Source organism: Panulirus ornatus, chromosome 45 (genome assembly GCF_036320965.1).
Source record: "Panulirus ornatus isolate Po-2019 chromosome 45, ASM3632096v1, whole genome shotgun sequence".
Lineage (NCBI taxonomy): Eukaryota > Metazoa > Arthropoda > Malacostraca > Decapoda > Palinuridae > Panulirus > Panulirus ornatus.
The window spans coordinates 2,703,600-2,716,238 of NC_092268.1; the positions used below are offsets into that span (position 1 = coordinate 2,703,600).

The 12,639-nt window shown below is 40.6% G+C and overlaps 2 protein-coding genes across 21 annotated transcripts in view; one reads left to right on the forward strand and one right to left on the reverse strand.

The window, feature by feature from the left end:
* Window positions 1-12,639, reverse strand: part of LOC139762984 (uncharacterized) — a 326,805-nt gene that overhangs the window by 237,525 nt on the left and 76,641 nt on the right. The gene's annotated exons all lie outside the window — the stretch shown is intronic.
* Window positions 1-12,639, forward strand: part of LOC139762985 (uncharacterized) — a 141,290-nt gene that overhangs the window by 104,952 nt on the left and 23,699 nt on the right. The window lies entirely within an intron of this gene.

The following is a 12,639-nucleotide window of genomic DNA, read 5'->3' on the forward strand; positions in this document are numbered from 1 at the left end:
AGGGATTTTAGATTAATCCTTCATTTTCCTCTAAATTTTAGGATGCCTCCACGCAATTCTTTTGCCCTTTGGCATCCCCAAAGTGGCATTAAAGTACGCTTTCTAAATGTTTCTTTCCCTTTTGATGCCTCTATGCCCCTGTAAGTGGCTTTGGCGGCGCCAAAATGGGATTTAAAGTAAACCGTTAACATGTCTATTTTATTTTTGTATATAACCATGTAAGAGTAATGGCTTTGGCACCCCTAAACGGTGTTTTAAGGAAACTTTTAATTTGTCTCTTTCCCTTTAGATGCCATTATTCCCCTGTAAAGGCCTTTGAAGACGCCAAAGGGGATTTAGATTAATCCTTCAATTTTCCTCTAAATTTTTGGATGCCTCACCGCAATTCTCTTGCCCTTTAGCCTCCCCAAAGTAGCATTAAAGTAAGCTTTCCAAATGTTTCTTTCCCTTTTGATGCCTCTATGCCCCTGTAATTGCCTTTGGCGGCTCCAAAGGGGATTTAAAGTAAACCGTTAATCTGTCTTTTTATTTTTAGATGACATCATTCAACTGTATTGGACCTTGGCACCCCTAAACGGTCTTTTAAGTACATTTTTAAATTGTCTCTTTCCCTTCAGATGCCAGTATTCCCCTGTAAAGGCCTTTGAAAACGCCAAAGGGGATTTAGATTAATCCTTCAATTTTCCTCTAAATTTTAGGATGCCTCACCGCAATTTTCTTGCCCTTTGGCATCCCCAAAGTGGCATTAAAGTAAGCTTTCCAAATGTTTCTTTCCCTTTTGATGCCTCTATGCCCCTGTAATTGCCTTTGGCGGCTCCAAAGGTGATTTAAACTTAACCGTTAATTTCTCTTTTTATTTTTGGAAGACATCATGCAAATGTATTGGACTTTGGCACCCCTAAACGGTCTTTTAAGGAAACTTTTAATTTGTCTCTTTCCCTTCAAATGCCATTATTCCCCTGTAAAGGCCTTTGAAGACGCCAAAGGGGATTTAGATTAATCCTTCAATTTTCCTCTAAATTTTTGGATGCCTTCACGCAATTCTCTTGCCCTTTGGCATCCCCAAAGTGGCATTAAAGTAAGCTTTCCAAATGTTTCTTTCCCTTTTGATGCCTCTATGCCCCTCTAATTACCTTTGGCGGCTCCAAAGGGGATTTAAACTAAACATTTGATTTGTCTTTTTATTTTTGGATGCCACCATGCAACTGTATTGGTCTTTGGCACCCCTAAACGGTCTTTTAAGTAAACTTTTAAATTGTCTCTTTCCCTTCAGATGCCAGTATTCCCCTGTAAAGGCCTTTGAAGACGCCAAAGGGGATTTAGATTAATCCTTCAATTTTCCTCTAAATTTTTGGATGCCTCACCGCAATTCTCTTGCCCTTTAGCCTCCCCAAAGTGGCATTAAAGTAAGCTTTCCACATGTTTCTTTCCCTTTTGATGCCTCTATGCCCCTGTAATTGCCTTTGGCGGCTCCAAAGGGGATTTAAAGCAAACAGTTAATCTGTCTTTTTATTTTTAGATGACATCATGCAACTGTATTGGACTTTGGCGCCTCTAAACGGTCTTTTAAGTAAACTTTTGATTTGTCTCTTTCCCTTCAGATGCCAGTATTCCCCTGTAAAGTCCTTTGAAGACGCCAAAGGGGATTTAGATTAATCCTTCAATTTTTCTCTAAATTTTTGAATGCCTCACCGCAATTCTCTTGCCCTTTGGCATCCCCTAAGTGGCATTAAAGTAAGCTTTCCAAATGTTTCTTTCCGTTTTTATGCCTCTATTCACCTGCAATTGCCTTTGGCGGCTCCAAAGGGGATTTAAAGTAAACCGTTGATTTCTCTTTTTATTTTTGGATGACATCATGCAACTCTATTGGACTTTGGCACCCCTAAACGGTCTTTTAAGTAAACTTTTGATTTGTCTCTTTCCCTTCAGATGCCAGTATTCCCCTGTAAAGGCCTTTGAAGACGCCAAAGGGGATTTAGATTAATCCTTCAATTTTCCTCTAAATGTTTGGATGCCTCACCGCAATTTTCTTGCCCTTTGGTATCCCCAAAGTAGCATTAAAGTAAGCTTTCTAAATGTTTCTTTCCCTTTTGATGCCTCTATGCCCCTGTAATTGCCTTTGGCGGCGCCAAAGGGGATTTAAAGTAAACCGTTAACATGTCTTTTTATTCTTGGATGACATCATCCAAGTGTATTGGACTTTGGCATCCCTAAACGGTCTTTTGAGTAAATTTTAATTTGTCTCTTTCCCTTCAGATGCCAGTATTCCCCTGTAAAGGCCTTTGAAGACGCCAAAGGGGATTTATATTAATCCCTCAATTTTCCTCTAAATTTTTGGATGCCTCCACGCAATTCTCTTGCCCTTTGGCATCCCCAAAGTGGCATTAAAGTAAGCTTTCCAAATGTTTCTTTCCCTTTTGATGCCTCTATGCCCCTGTAATTGCCTTTGGCGGCGCCAAAGGGGATTTAAAGTAAACTGTTAATTTGTCTTTTTATTTTTGGATGCCACCATGCAACTGTATTGGACCTTGGCACCCCTAAACGGTCTTTTAAGTAAACTTTTAAATTGTCTCTCTCCCTTCAGATGCCAGTATTCCCCTGTAAAGGCCTTTGAAGAAGCCAAAGGGGATTTAGATTAATCCTTCAATTTTCCTCTAAATTTTTGGATGCCTCACCGCTATTCTCTTGCCCTTTGGCATCCCCAAAGTGGCATTAAAGTAAGCTTTCCAAATGTTTCTTTCCCTTTTGATGCCTCTATGCCCCTGTAATTGCCTTTGGTTGCGCCAAAGGGGATTTAAACTTAACGGTTAATTTCTATTTTTATTTTTGGAAGACATCATGCAAATGTATTGGACTTTGGCACCCCGAAATGGTCTTTTAAGGAAACTTTTAATTTGTCTCTTTCCCTTTAGATGCCATTATTCCCCTGTAAAGGCCTTTGAAGACGCCAAAGGGGATTTAGATTAATCCTTCAATTTTCCTCTAAATTTTTGGATGCCTCACCGCAATTCTCTTGCCCTTTAGCCTCCCCAAAGTAGCATTAAAGTAAGCTTTCTAAATGTTTCTTTCCCTTTTGATGCCTCTATGCCCCTGTAATTGCCTTTTGCGACTCCAAAGGGGATTTAAAGTAAACCGTTTTTCTGTCTTTTTATTTTTAGATGACATCAAGCAACTGTATTGGACTTTGGCACCTCTAAACAGTCTTTTAATTAAACTTTTGATTTGTCTCTTTCCCTTCAGATGCCAGTATTCCCCTGTAAAGGCCTTTGAAGACGCCAAAGGGGATTTAGATTAATCCTTCAATTTTCCTCTAAATTTTTGGATGCCTCACCGCAATTCTCTTGCCCTTTGGCATCCCCAAAGTGGCATTAAAGTAAGCTTTCCAAATGTTTCTTTCCCTTTTTTGCCTCTATTCACCTGCAATTGCCTTTGGCGGCTCCAAAGGGGATTTAAAGTAAACCGTTAATTTCTCTTTTTATTTTTGGATGACATCATGCAACTGTATTGGACTTTGGCACCCCTAAACGGTCTTTTAAGTAAACTTTTAAAATTCTCTTTCCCTTCAGATGCCAGTATTCCCCTGTAAAGGCCTTTGAAGACGCCAAAGGGGATTTAGATTAATCCTTCAATTTTCCTCTAAATATTTGGATGCCTTCACGCAATTCTCTTGCCCTTTGGCATCCCCAAAGTGGCATTAAAGTAAGCTTTCCAAATGTTTCTTTCCCTTTTGATGCCTCTATGCCCCTGTAATTGCCTTTGGCGGCTCCAAAGGGGATTTAAAGTAAACCGTTAATATGTCTTTTTATTTTTGGATGACATCATGCAAGTGTATTGGACTTTGGCACCCCTAAACGGTCTTTTGAGTAAATTTTGATTTGTCTCTTTCCCTTCAGATGCCAGTATTCCCCTGTAAAGGCCTTTGAAGACGCCAAAGGGGATTTAGATTAATCCTTCAATTTTCCTCTAAATTTTAGGATGCCTCACCGCAATTCTCTTGCCCTTTGGCATCCCCAAAGTGGCATTAAAGTAAGCTTTCCAAATGTTTCTTTCCCTTTTGATGCCTCTATGCCCCTGTAATTGCCTTTGGCGGCGCCAAAGGGGATTTAAAGTAAACCGTTAATTTGTTTTTTTATTTTTGAATGCCACCATGCAACTGTATTGGACCTTGGCACCCCTAAACGGTCTTTTAAGTAAGCTTTTAAATTGTCTCTTTCCCTTCAGATGTCAGTATTCCCCTGTAAAGGCCTTTGAAGACGCCAAAGGGGATTTAGATTAAGCCTTCAATTTTCCTCTAAATTTTAGGATGCCTCACCGCAATTCTCTTGCCGTTTGGCATCCCCGAAGTGGCATTAAAGTAAGCTTTCCAAATGTTTCTTTCCCTTTTGATGCCTCTATGCCCCTGTAATTGCCTTTCGCGGCTCCAAAGGGGATTTAAACTTAACCATTAATTTCTCTTTTTATTTTTGGAAGACATCATGCAAGTGTATTGGATTTTGGCACCCCTAAACGGTCTTTTAAGTAAACTTTTAATTTGTCTCTTTCCCTTTAGATGCCATTATTCCTCTGTAAAGGCCTTTGAAGACGCCAAAGGGGATTTAGACTAATCCTTCAATTTTCCTCTAAATGTTTGGATGCCTCACCGCAATTCTCTTGCCCTTTAGCTTCCCCAAAGTGGCATTAAAGTAAGCTTTCAAAATGTTTCTTTCCCTTTTGATGCCTCTATGCCCCTGTAATTGCCTTTGGCGGCTCCAAAGTGGATTTAAAACAAACATTTAATTTGTCTTTATTTTTGGATGCCAACCTGCAACTGTATTGGTCTTTGGCACCCCCAAAGGATCTTTTAAGTAAATTTTCAATTTGTCTTTTACCCTTTAGATGCCTCTAATCCCCTGTAAAACCTTTGAAGACGCCAAAGGGGATTTATATTAAACCTTCAATTTCTCTCTATATTTTTGGATGCCTCCACGCGACTCTCTTGCCATTTGACACCCCCAAAGTGGCATTAAAGTAAACTTTCCATTTGTTTCTTTGCTTTTGGATGTCTGTATGCCCCTGTAATATCCTTTGGCTCCGCCGAAGGGGATTTAAATTTAGCCTTTAATATGTCTTTATGTTTTTCGATGCCACCACACCACTCTATTGGACTTTGGCACCCCCAAAGTGTCTTTTAAGTAAACTTTCAATTTGTCTCTATCCCTTCAGATGGCACTTTTCCCTTGAAAAGGCCTTTGGTGACGCCAAAGGGGATTTATATTAAACCTTTAATTTCCCTCAATATTTTGGGATGCCTCCCCCGCCACTCTCTTAACCTTTAGCACCCCCAAAAGGGACGTTAAACTAAACGTTCCTTTTGTTTCTTTGCTTGTGGATGCCTCTATGCCCCTGTAATTGCCTTTGGCGCCGCCAAAGGGGATTTGAATTAAACTTTTGATTTGTCTTTTATATTTTGGATGCCACCATGCCACTGTATTGGACTTTGGCACCCCCAAAGGGTCTTTTAAGTAAACTTTTAAATTGTCTCTTTCCCTTTAGATACCACTATTCCCCTGTAACGGCCTTTGAAGACGCCAAAGGGGATTTAGATTAATCCTTCAATTTTCCTCTAAATTTTTGGATGCCTCCACGCAATTCTCTTGCCCTTTGGCATCCCCAAAGTGGCATTAAAGAAAACTCTCCATTTGTTTCTTTGCTTTTGGATGCCTCTATGCCCCTGTAATTGCCTTTGGTGCCGCCAAAGGGGATTTGAATTAAACTTTTGATTTGTCTTTTAATTTTTGTATGCCACCATGCAACTGTATTGAACTTTGGCACCCCTAAAGGGTCTTTTAAGTAAACTTTTAAATTGTCTCTTTCCCTTCAGATGCCACTATTCCCCTGTAAAGGCCTTTGAAGACGCCAAAGGGGATTTAGATCTCTTCAACGCCTCCTCTCCTGCTGCATAACCTCGGCACCTTCCTCCTGTAGAAGTTCCAGGGGACAATCTTTCCTCCTGGACTCCTGCCCCAGAGCCATGAGGCACTTTACCTCACCACTCTTGCATTGCCACCAGCACCACAGGACTCCTAACTCGCCTCAACTCACCTCATCTAACCCTGCACCACTTACAGCATCTCGCCCCGAGCTGCTGTACCTTTCTCTTTTCCCACTAAAGCATTTGTGTGTTCTCCACATTTCCCAAGTGTGATCCTCAGTCAGAAATCACAGCAAAGGACACATTCGACATTCAAGAATATCCATTAATCTAGTGACTCTCAGAATGACTGAGAGAGAGAGAGAGAGAGAGCTGGACATAGTTCACACATTGACATTTGCCATCCTTCCATCCTCAACCCGACATTCCCCTTGCCCTGCTGTTGTCATAATACCTCCTTTCCACTCACCCAGCTGCATCTTACAACTACAAAATAATGTCTATCCTCTTGTCTCTTGCATTCTACAGCCACCATTGATAAAATTTGACCAGACCTTCTGCCACTCTCCCATACCTTACCAGCACTAGCTGCCCATCCAACAGAAGCCTTTACCTCACCGTTGCCCTAATGTTCATCAAAAAGAAAGGGTCGAGTTAGGGAATAGCATAGTACTATTGTTTTGTGGCACATATGTCCAGCAAATCTCTTTGACAGCGACTCATGGATGTCTCAAATACATTAGCCTCATGTGACCCAGGTAGACTTTCCCACTGGTCGCTGACCCCAACCTTTAAATTGGGAGGTCAACCCCCTCCTCACATCATGACTTCCACCAATCAACGGCTTTTTCGTGACACCCCATTGGCCATTGGCATTGACCTAGGCTGCCACTAGTCCAACACCATGACCTGTGAGCATAACAAGATTGACACCAACACCAAAAGAGTACTGGTAGTCCCAGTCTTGCCATCTGGAGCAGTCGACAAGTCTACTGGCTCTGAGACGCGTATTTCCCAACTCCTTCCTCTGCTAACAAGGGGACAAAGCAACCTTTTCCTCTGCTAACAAGGGGACAAAGCAACCTTTTCCTCTGCTAACAAGGGGACAATCACAACCTTTTCCTCTGCTAACAAGAGGACAATCACAACCTTTTCCTCTGCTAACAAGAGGACAATCACAACCTTTTCCTCTGCTAACAAGGGGACAATCACAACCTTTTCCTCTGCTAACAAGAGGACAATCACAACCTTTTCCTCTGCTAACAAGGGGACAATCACAACCTTTTCCTCTGCTAACAAGAGGACAATCACAACCTTTTCCTCTGCTAACAAGAGGACAATCACAACCTTTTCCTCTGCTAACAAGAGGACAATCACAACCTTTTCCTCTGCTAACAAGGGGACAATCACAACCTTTTCCTCTGCTAACAAGGGGACAATCACAACCTTTTCCTCTGCTAACAAGAGGACAATCACAACCTTTTCCTCTGCTAACAAGGGGACAATCACAACCTTTTCCTCTGCTAACAAGAGGACAATCACAACCTTTTCCTCTGCTAACAAGGGGACAATCACAACCTTTTCCTCTGCTAACAAGAGGACAATCACAACCTTTTCCTCTGCTAACAAGGGGACAATCACAACCTTTTCCTCTGCTAACAAGAGGACAATCACAACCTTTTCCTCTGCTAACAAGAGGACAATCACAACCTTTTCCTCTGCTAACAAGGGGACAATCACAACCTTTTCCTCTGCTAACAAGAGGACAATCACAACCTTTTCCTCTGCTAACAAGAGGACAAAGCAACCTTTTCCTCTGCTAACAAGGGGACAATCACAACCTTTTCCTCTGCTAACAAGGGGACAAAGCAACCTTTTCCTCTGCTAACAAGGGGACAAAGCAACCTTTTCCTCTGCTAACAAGGTGACAATCACAACCTTTTCCTCTGCTAACAAGGGGACAATCACAACCTTTTCCTCTGCTAACAAGGGGACAATCACAACCTTTTCCTCTGCTAACAAGAGGACAATCACAACCTTTTCCTCTGCTAACAAGGGGACAATCACAACCTTTTCCTCTGCTAACAAGGGGACAATCACAACCTTTTCCTCTGCTAACAAGAGGACAATCACAACCTTTTCCTCTGCTAACAAGAGGACAATCACAACCTTTTCCTCTGCTAACAAGGGGACAATCACAACCTTTTCCTCTGCTAACAAGGGGACAATCACAACCTTTTCCTCTGCTAACAAGGGGACAATCACAACCTTTTCCTCTGCTAACAAGAGGACAATCACAACCTTTTCCTCTGCTAACAAGGGGACAATCACAACCTTTTCCTCTGCTAACAAGGGGACAATCACAACCTTTTCCTCTGCTAACAAGGGGACAATCACAACCTTTTCCTCTGCTAACAAGAGGACAATCACAACCTTTTCCTCTGCTAACAAGGGGACAATCACAACCTTTTCCTCTGCTAACAAGAGGACAATCACAACCTTTTCCTCTGCTAACAAGGGGACAATCACAACCTTTTCCTCTGCTAACAAGAGGACAATCACAACCTTTTCCTCTGCTAACAAGAGGACAATCACAACCTTTTCCTCTGCTAACAAGGGGACAATCACAACCTTTTCCTCTGCTAACAAGAGGACAATCACAACCTTTTCCTCTGCTAACAAGGGGACATTCACAACCTTTTCTGTCACCTAACACTTGCAATGGTTACAGTAAACTCTAGTACACCTCCTCCAGTACAACTCAACCAAGTGCTTACTCCCTCCCTGTACTTTCCCTTTTCTCGTTCTGTCCCTATTCAATGCTTTCAAAACTCCTTTTTTCCCCTATACCTTCCCTCGACCACAACTGAACAATTGGTCTGGAATATTTTAACGAAACTGAACTTGAGTAAATGGAGAGTAAAGTGGTAAAACTCAACCAAGTGCTTACTGCCTCCCTGTAGTTTCCCTTTTCTCGTTCTGTCCCTATTCAATGCTTTCAAAACTCCTTTTTTCCCCTATACCTTCCCTAGATCACAACTGAACAATTGGTCTGGAATATTTTAACGAAACTGAACTTGAGTAAATGGAGAGTAAAGTGGTAAAACTCAACCAAGTGCTTACTGCCTCCCACACGATAAAGGAACAAGAAAGCCTTTCCCTGTACTTTCCCTTTTCTCACTCTGTCCCTATTCAATGCTTTCAAAACTCCTTTTTTTCCCCCCTATACCTTCCCTCGACCACAACTGAACAAGAGGTCTAGAATATTTTGACGAAACTGAACTTAAGTAAATGGAGAGTAAAGTGATTGGGACATTGTGAAAGAATGCTTTGATATGAATATTATCCAGAGGGAAATAAAGTTTCAGGAATATATTTGTGTTTCAAGGACTTAAGAGGAGTCCAAAGTGTAGAGTCAACTTGTTAAAATAGATGAAGAAGGTATTCAAATCAACTGCTCATAACTTAGGGCCAAAATTAGAGGAAGAGATAGAGGGGGTCTAGAAGAAGGCAAGGTAGATGATACCAGGATGATAGCCGAGCTACAGTGATAGATAAGAGGCCATAAATGTGTCCACTAGGGATGAGAGACGAGTAAAGGGTAACTTGATCAGAATCTTTAAGGCTTCTAACCCAGTTTAATAAACAACGTACAGCCTTATCATGAACTTTTATAAAAATAAATGATATAAATAATCTAGACAAGTAATTATCTAGTAAGAAGAGTGTATGGATGGAATAAATTGAGTTATGAAACTGTGAAAGAGGACAGCACCAAGGAATTTGGCTCGTGCGAAGACATCACTTGTCATACGCTAATACTATTTAATACTATTTTAATACTAATACTATTTTGACAAAAACATTATTGAGACCGTTTTATGAAATATCTTTAGAGTATTGAGAACAGCGGAGGGATAAGACTACCAATCATCTTTATCTACAATGGTACGATAGTAAATGCCTTAATAAGAGACGAAAGCTAAATAACCCATATAAAGGACTTTTTTATAATTTTCTTATAATAAATAAATTGTAGAATCTTGATAGATACATTTTGAAGGTTTCTTATCATTGTAATATATAAATAAAAAAATAATTTAGGCTCGTCGTTCAAGGCCAGCTGACCCAAACATAACAACACACGCTGGCTGGCCGGAGAATTTCATCCCCTTCTCAAAATGACCAAGGTAAAGGATGTATTTTCCAGTTTCTTAACACAAATTACATAGCGAGTGATGTGATGTGATGATAGATAAGAGGCCATAAATGTGTCCACTAGGGATGAGAGACGAGTAAAGGGTAACTTGATCAGAATCTTTAAGGCTTCTAACCCAGTTTAATAAACAGCGTACAGCCTTATCATGAACTTTTATAAAAAAAAATGATATAGATAATCCAGACAAGTAATTATCTAGTAAGAAGAGTGTATGGATGGAATAAATTGAGTTATGAAACTGTGAAAGAGGACAGCACCAAGGAATTTGGCTCGTGCGAAGACATTACTTGTCATAAACTAATACATAAGCAGATACGCAATTACAAAATGGTTATTTACTTTAACAAAAACATTATTGACACCGTTTTATGAAATATGTTTAGAGTATTGAGAACAGCGGAGGGATACGACTACCAATCATCTTTATCTACAATGGTACGATAGTAAATGCCTTTATAAGAGACGAAAGCTAAATAACCCATATAAAGGAGTTTTTATCATTTTCCTTATAATAAATAAACTGTAGAATCTTGATAGATACATTTTGAAGGTTTATTATATCATTGTAATATATAAATAAAAAAATAATTTAGGCTCGTCGTTCAAGGCCAGCTGACCCAAACATAACAACACACGCTGGCTGGCCGGAGAATTTCATCCCCTTCTCAAAATAACCAAGGTAATGGATCTATTTTCCAGTTTCTTAATACAAATTACATGGCGAGTGATGTGATATATAGGTAGTAAGTGAACTAAAGCCATAGGCTATTAAAGAAATGTAGATGTCGTGGTTTTCTGTCTTTGCATCTTGACGAGGCACCGTTCTTCCATGGCCCTTATAAAGTGATCGGGCATAACCACACGTCACCCAGCGCAATCAAGTTGAGTTCTAATTTGTATCCATTTCGCTCATCCAGGTCCAAATCCACCCTAAACTAACCGCTCGTAGGTAAATGAGCCTGTGAATGTAGACTTGGAATAAGGGCCCCCAAGTGCGACCGGCACCTCATAGTAAACAGTCGCCACACAGGACAAAGTCGATAGTAAACAGTCACCACTCAGTACAAAGTCGATAGTAAACAGTCACCACTCAGGACAAAGTCGATAGTAAACAGTCACCACTCAGTACAAAGTCGATAGTAAACAGTCACCACTCAGTACAAAGTCGATAGTAAACAGTCACCACTCAGGACAAAGTCGATAGTAAACAGTCACCACTCAGGACAAAGTCGATAGTAAACAGTCACCGCTCAGGACAAAGTCGATAGTAAACAGTCACCACTCAGTACAAAGTCGATAGTAAACAGTCACCGCTCAGGACAAAGTCGATAGTAAACAGTCACCACTCAGTACAAAGTTGATAGTAAACAGTCACCACTCAGTACAAAGTCAATAGTAAACAGTCACCACTCAGTACAAAGTCGATAGTAAACAGTCACCACTCAGGACAAAGTCGATAGTAAACAGCCACCACTCAGGACAAAGTCGATAGTAAACAGTCACCACTCAGTACAAAGTTGATAGTAAACAGTCGCCACACTGGACAAAGTCGATAGTAAACAGTCACCACTCAGTACAAAGTTGATAGTAAACAGTCGCCACACTGGACAAAGTCGATAGTAAACAGTCACCACTCAGTACAAAGTTGATAGTAAACAGTCACCACTCAGTACAAAGTCGATAGTAAACAGTCACCACTCAGTACAAAGTTGATAGTAAACAGTCACCACACAGTCTAATACCTATGGGGATCCATAGAGGGCCAATGCTGACTGTAACTGAACCTTGAGGTTAGTTCGTTATTTGGGCTTTATGCCATAGTTGACGTCAAGTTTCATCCCTCGAGCGAGAAATTTCTTCACACCTTCCGGTTTTATTGTTCTAAGACTAAGTCTCTCTGGTACTGTCTATGTTGCCCAATGCGGACTGAAAAACCTCATGTAGACAGACATGAAAGTTTACTATTGTCTTGGTTGATGCCGATGGTTCTGACTGGCGACTGTCCTCAGCTTCATTAGTACCATTCGACCCCCATTGGATTTAGGCCACCACCTGATAACCTTACAAATATTAATGAAATACATTTACTTGATGGTGTTGCTACATTGTACAGCTTTGGATTATTGGTGCCGTGAATCTAATGTGTGAAACGTAGTACCTCACTCTTTTGTAATGATAGACCTTGTAAACACGCAACAGAACTAACGTATGGAAGTGGAAGAAAAGCATGTCAGTTAGCTGTTAATTCCCAGCGCAAGTGTTTTAGAAGGGTATTGATGAAACATAGTGACATAGATTAATGGATTGATAATGAATATGTAATAGTGGGGAGGGCGATGAAGATTATGGAAAATGTGGGGATAAAGTAAATGAAACATTTCCGCATAGCTTCAGAAGCACTAGAGATATGTGGAACTGAACAGACTTGTTCTTGATATATATATCATCAAAACATTATATATACAATAAGGTGGCACCATTGCCTGAGGAAATGTCAACAACATGTTGC